This window comes from Ananas comosus, linkage group 11 (genome assembly GCF_001540865.1).
Source record: "Ananas comosus cultivar F153 linkage group 11, ASM154086v1, whole genome shotgun sequence".
In the NCBI taxonomy this organism is placed as follows: domain Eukaryota; kingdom Viridiplantae; phylum Streptophyta; class Magnoliopsida; order Poales; family Bromeliaceae; genus Ananas; species Ananas comosus.
The window spans coordinates 3,903,175-3,909,580 of NC_033631.1; the positions used below are offsets into that span (position 1 = coordinate 3,903,175).

General features: G+C 45.3%; 1 long non-coding RNA gene across 2 annotated transcripts; it reads left to right on the forward strand.

Annotated features, from left to right (window-relative positions):
- On the forward strand, positions 1,564-3,874 carry LOC109717725. Of its 2 annotated transcripts, none has more exons than XR_002218269.1 (9): positions 1,564-1,582; positions 1,675-1,782; positions 1,859-1,954; positions 2,042-2,144; positions 2,214-2,325; positions 2,396-2,508; positions 2,607-2,688; positions 2,779-2,839; positions 3,671-3,874. It is a non-coding gene; the product is annotated as an uncharacterized LOC109717725 (long non-coding RNA). The 2 variants fall into 2 exon arrangements; XR_002218268.1 differs by having other exon boundaries at positions 2,225-2,325.

Sequence of the window (6,406 nt, forward strand, 5' to 3'; positions counted from 1 at the left end):
CGCTATCCCCATCTCTTTCAGATGGAGGCTTGAGGTACTTTGTTTGTTTCGAGTTTCGCGGACGAAACTCCTTTTTAGGAGGGGTGAATGTAGCACACTGGACCTTTGCAAATTGCGAGGTTAGAGTGTTTGATGTGTATTCCGAACTTTTCCACACTTGGTGGAAGGTCGTAGATGGTATTTCGACCTAAAAGTTCGATCTCTAGAGTTTTGGCAAGTCCTGAGAGTTTTCACTCTCGGGAACCGGTCCCTGATAGGAGAGATCGGTCCCCTCAAAACAATGCTGCGGCAGGACTTAAGGCAACCGGTCCCTGGCGGGTGAGACTGGTCCCCGAGCACGATCTCGTCGGGAGAGACCAGTCCCATGTGGGGAGAAACCGGTTCCCGAACGTTGGATTTTCGGGGCAGGCTGAGAGACCGGTCCCAGGTCGGGGAGACCGGTCCCTCAGTCCGAAAACTGCCTAGACCCGGGCAGTGCACAGGGTGATTCTTTGAGGGACTTATATGGATTTTGTTGCTTCTAAGGGCCTTAAGGCCATTTCCACTCTCTCTCTCCCTCATTTCTCTCCCTCACTTTCACTCTAGAGAGAGAAGAAGAAGGAGAAGAAGAAAGAGTTCGAGGAGAGCTAGTTTGGAGGCCTTAGAGCATCTTCCTCAACCTCTTTTCTCACCTTGGAGGCTTGGGGCTTGCTATTGGGGCTTTGTGGAGGATCAATCTTCAACCCTAGAAGATTTGGAGCTTGTTTTGGGGCATTTAGAGAGGTTAGTATCTTGATTCTAGCCTTTGATGCATGTTTTGGTAGGTTTTACCATATGAAACCCTAGAATTGAGATTTAAGATTTATTTTGGGGATTTTTTATTTGAGGGCTTAGAAACCTAATTGATGGGTTTAAAACCTTCTTCTAGGTTGGGTTGGAAGGGTTCTTGCTCTCTTTGGAAGCTTGAGAAGGGATTTCATCACAAGAGGTGAGTTATGCCCTCTATGCTTAGATGGTTTAAGATTGAGCTTTTTGATGTTCGTTTCGATTGTGTAACTCTTGTTCCTACATATTTAGGGTGCTAGGAGACTAGTGGACACCTCCGTTCGGCGAAACGAAGAGTTTCGATTTTTGGTGGGTTTGGCTTCATGAAAACGGGGCGAAATGACCCCCGTGCTTTCTATACTCGTCGTAACGTCATTTTAAATGCAAATCTATGCTTAATGAAATTTATGTGAATTTTAGAACACTTAAAATGTATGGGTTATATAGTATACTGAACTTTAGCAAATTGCGACATTCAAGTAAGGGGAATGACATTTGGAACCTCCCTACATGTTTTAAAGAGTTTAAAGATGTTTACGGAGAAGTTTTAGAGGGATCGAATTGTCGGAGACAAGAAAGTGCATTGCAATTTCGAGTTTGGCATTTTCTGCATTGGTGTACCGGTACAAACATAATGCTGTACCGGTACAGCAAGCAGCAGAGGCAGCAGCTGCGTGGCAGCAGGGTTGAATTGGTCATTTCACCTTTCAAGCTTATCTTTAAAGCTTATCTCGACCCTTGCAGCTTCTCTACAGTTGCTGGAGCTCTCAGAAACAGGGTAAGCAACTTCTCTTTCTCTCTCTAGGGTTCTTCTCTCTCTCTACAAGATGAAGCAAGGTGTGAAGCTTAGTTTTCTCCTTTACTTTGAAGGCTGCTGAGAAGAGGGACTTGGTTCAGCTGGGAAGAAGGTGAAGGAGGTGTTTTGGGAAGGAGTTCGCAGCTCCTTCACAGCAGATAGCTGAGTAGAGGCTTACTAAGGTAACTAAACTAATTATTCTTTAGTTTAATGCCTTAGTAGTAAAGCTGAATTTGATTTCGAGTTCTTTATACTCAGCTTGAGGGAGGGGAGTTCTAGCAGTCCTAGAAGCAGGACTTGATGTGGTTTTGTAACCTGAAGCTAGAGGGAGGGTAAGATTTGAGCTTAGAAAAGGTAATTAATTAAACTAACCACTCTATGTTGAGCATATCTATGATGTAAAGGGAGTAGAGATGCTGATTTTGGGGTTGATATGTGCAGCTGCGAGCTATCCATTTTGAGCTGAATCGAAGGGAGATTATGAGCTAATTTGGAGGGTTCTAATCTCAATGGAAGTGAAGAATTAGTCCGAACCTGAGATAAGGTGAGAATTTCTTTAGAATTGAATGTTTAGGAATAGCTTCAATGCAGTTTTGAAGCTAAGTCGCAGCAGGTGTGCAACAGGCTTTTGGATTATGTTCGACTAGGGATTAAAGGCTTTTGAAGCTGAAGTTTAGTACTTTAACCTGATCTGAACCAAGGGGTCAACTGTGGCAGGATACAAGGTGAGGATTTTACCGAATTAGAGGTTCTAATGGTAGCTTTAATGCAGTTCGCTAAAGTGGGCTACAGCAGGTTCGAGTATTGTTCTAAACTGATCATTGGAGCTCTTTTGAGTTGGAATGAGCTGAAAGGAAGATACTTTAATCTGAACCAAAACAAGGGTTTAAGCTGTAACTTCATACGAGGTAAATAGTTGCTAAAATTGGAGGGTTAGTACTAAGCTGAAGGCAGTTTTTATAATTAAATTGCCGCAAGATTGAAACTTGATTGAGTTGAATTTCAGGGCTTATTTGGGCTGGAATGAACTGAATTCTGGGTGCTTCTACTTGGATTGAAAAGTAGATCCAACTTCTCCTTTAACCTAAGTAAGTAATTACTATCTATTCGATGAATAGGCGAGGTTTTATTATAGGTATTTAAACTAAGCTTGTAGCTGATTTGGACTCATGAATTAGGAACCTGGACACTTGGATTGCTTACTAGGGTGTGTATTTGGCAGAGGACACCAACTAGTAGGTGGGTTTGATCTAACCAGAGCAAGTGAATTTTCCTCTATATTCTATATGATACTATAGAACTATTAATTAGATGGCATTGGAAGGATATGTATGTTTCATTTGAATACATCATTAATTAGTGGCTTGATTATGCTTTTGCAAAGTGGGAAACAAGGACATTCAAATTATTGTGTAACAGTACATGTAAATTGCATACTTGTTATGTAGTCATCCCTCTAATGGATACTGGCATTCCTATTATACCTAGATTCCGACCTATTGGTCGAGAACAAGAACTTACATACTTGATACATGATAATTGAGAACTGTTAGACTATGGATCATGCTTGCTTGCCATTGTGCTCATTCGCACATGCTTGTGAGGGTCGCTCCCCACAAGCCGGCACTCCGGAGTTGGCCTACGCGACAGATTGCTCGCCCGTGCGGGATTGGGTGCCGAAGTGGATTGCCGTGGGGAGTGTATACTATCACGGGGCCATTAGGCGCGGCGCAAGCTGGACTATCTTGAGTAGGTCCTTACAAATTAAGTCAATATATTAAACGATAATAGCAGATGATTATCATTGAGTAGTATACAGTTACATCTCTACTTGACATATTCATGTTCATTGCGATTACCTTACCCGTTTTACTTGATAAATATATCTGACAGCATGACACAATTTCATAGTTCTTTATTGTTGATAAAACTTACATGTTATAACTGTGCTTACATTTCCCTTAGTATATCATCATGAGCCTAGTGGTGTAATTCGCCGAGGCTGGCGGCTTACCTACTGGGAACTATTGTTTAATAGTTCTCACGCCCTTTTTATTGTTGTTTTTACAGAGCCATCTACAGGAGAGGCTAGGGATCATGGCAAGGGGGTCGCGCCTAGCTAGATATAGCTTGAAGCTTGACTAGATGATCACCTTGCTACTCGGGCTACGGCCGAGGGTGATGTCCCCATATATAGAGAGATTACTATTGTACATATATTTTGTACCCTGTGATGTATATGTAACTTGAATCAGAGATTACAGTTTTGGTGTATTTCTGTGGAATTGAGTGTCATACCCAGGAACTCTCCAAATCCGAGAGTCGTGCTTCGTCCAGAATCGACCAAGGGTCGAGTTGATAAGCTTTGAAAAAGCTAATGGTGCACGAAACCCAAGAAGTGCATTAGAATGGAGTCCGCGAGTGCAAGTAATGCAATCTGCATTTTTGGGCTGAGGTTGCTCTCGGGGACCGGTCTCTCGAGGTGAGAGACCGGTCCCATCAGCTGGAGGCTGCGGGGTTGCTGATGCAACCGGTCCCTGGCAGAGGAGGGACCGGTCCCAGCCTGCGACACCAGTGAGAAGAGCCAGAAATTGGCTAAGTCCCGCGAGATGAGCTCTCAGGGACCGGTCTCTGGTGGGCAGACCGGTCTCCCCAGGACCGGTCTCTCAGGGAGAGAGACCGGTTCCCGAACGCGTGGAATCGGGGAGAGCTCTCGGGGACCGGTCCCTGGTCGGGGAGACCGGTCCCTCAACGCGCAGAACGCCCAGTAAGGGCTGTGTAAGAGGTGAAAAGTTGAGGGGCCTTTGGGGATATTGTTACAAAATGAGAGAGAGTATTAGAGAGAGATCTTTTCCTCTCTCTCTCTCTCACTCCCTCAGCCTCTCTCTCTCCCTCTGATGGTGCGAAGGGGGAAAAGAAGAAAAGAAAGAAAAGAGAAAAGAGAAGAGAAGAAGAAAAAGAGAAAGGAAAGGAAAAGAAGAAGAGGACCAAGAAGGAGATCCTCTTCCTCATCTTCATCTTCATCTTCTTCTCTCCATGGAGCTCTTTGAGAGGTAAGCTTCCAAGCCCTCTCATGGTAAATCCTTAAAGATAGGGTTTTGATCTCTAGAAATGGTTTGTTTGGAACCCTAGCATGCTATTTTGATGGATTATACCCAAATCATAGATTGATTTGGTGGATTTGTTGGTGATGGCATTCTAGGGCATCCAAGTGGGGTTTTTGTAAATAGATGAGTTCGATCTCATTTGACCCTTCGTAAACCTAATTGGTAGGTAACGAAACTCGTTGGTGAAGTCGGTTCGGCAATCCGACAAGCCGTTGGAAAGATATTGAAGAAACGGGCGCTCGGAGCTTCGTTTCCGCCTGGGAGGCCGAGGCAACATCCATAAATCGTGAAATCGGATCCCGACCACCGTAGCGGCAAGGCAAAGATCGCTAGCACTTGAAACGGCGAAGCGGCGCGCTCTTGGGGAGCAATTGTAAGATCGGGCCCAAACGGGTGCCGGGTGCCGCGGGAGGCCGATTGCAAGTGTCGACAAGCAATCGGGAAGCTAACTAAGGTGGGTTGTGCTTACCGAAGCGACTAGGTCGCCCTTTATGTCTTAGCAATGTAATCTCATGTTGATGCATGTGCATGTAGACAAGACTAAATGGTGCATTAATAAATATGCATAAAGTAAAGGCTAAGTAAATAGAATGCATGATGAATAAAGACGCATAGAGTAAATGCCAAGTAGAAAGCATGAGATAATAACCCTAGTATGAGTAGAGTTGATTGGACAACTAGGTTGTCAGATAGATCGAGTGGCATCTAACCTAGTGTCAAAGAACATAGGTTAAACAAATGAACCTAGAGTCGAACAATCTAGGTGTGGTATCGAACCTAGTGCTAGTAAACCTAGGTCGAACTAGTAAACCTAGAAGTGGACATCTAGGCAATGATGACAAGAACCTAGCAAGTGTATCTAGGTTAAGTGACATGGACATAGAACCTAGAGTATTGGAACCTAGGTTGATGAGCATAGTGGTATAGCCACTAGGATGAGATAGGTCGAAAGTATATGGTTGGTTATGGACCCTCGACCTGTGGAAAGTGGATTCCGGAATCCCATGACTTGTGATGACCCTGGTAGAAGCTAGGGCGTTTGTGCGACGACTTCGCCGCCGAGCTTGGTACCGAGGGAGGATTGGGGGCGATCACATGAAGATCACCGCCCGGGGCTTGAACCATTGTCGTGGCGTTTGTGCGACGATTTCGCCGCAAGGATGGTTGAGCCATTTGAGGATCAGACCGCCAGAGCAGACTGAATCCATGGTGGGTAAGTACGATGCGGGTGCCTCTAGGTGGCGAAGTCTGATATGTACCGTTGTTGGGTGTGGTGCGATCTGTTCGCCGCCAGACGGTGTGTCAGGACTCGAGCTCACGCTGGGTAAGTGCAACGCGATCGCCACCGGATGGTCAAGTCGTGCGACTGGAGCCGAGCTTAGCATGTGCGACGACTTCGCCGCTAGGGGGCTGAGACAGAGAGGGCGGTAGGCTGATGAGCAGCCGGTGCCCGGGCTATCCGCGGATGATTGACTCGAAGCCGAGTCGGGTGTTAGCTTCGATAGGGTAGAGGAACCCTTATGAGCTAGAGATAGAGGCTTGAGCTAAGGCAATAGAAACCTTAGGAGCCAGTTGACTGAGTTGAGATCCTAAGGTAATAGAAATCTTAGAGTAAAGATATACCTGAGAGTAGCTAAGTAATGAGTAGGATCAGATGATCTACTAGTTGTTGCATAGAGTTGTATGATTTCCATATCGC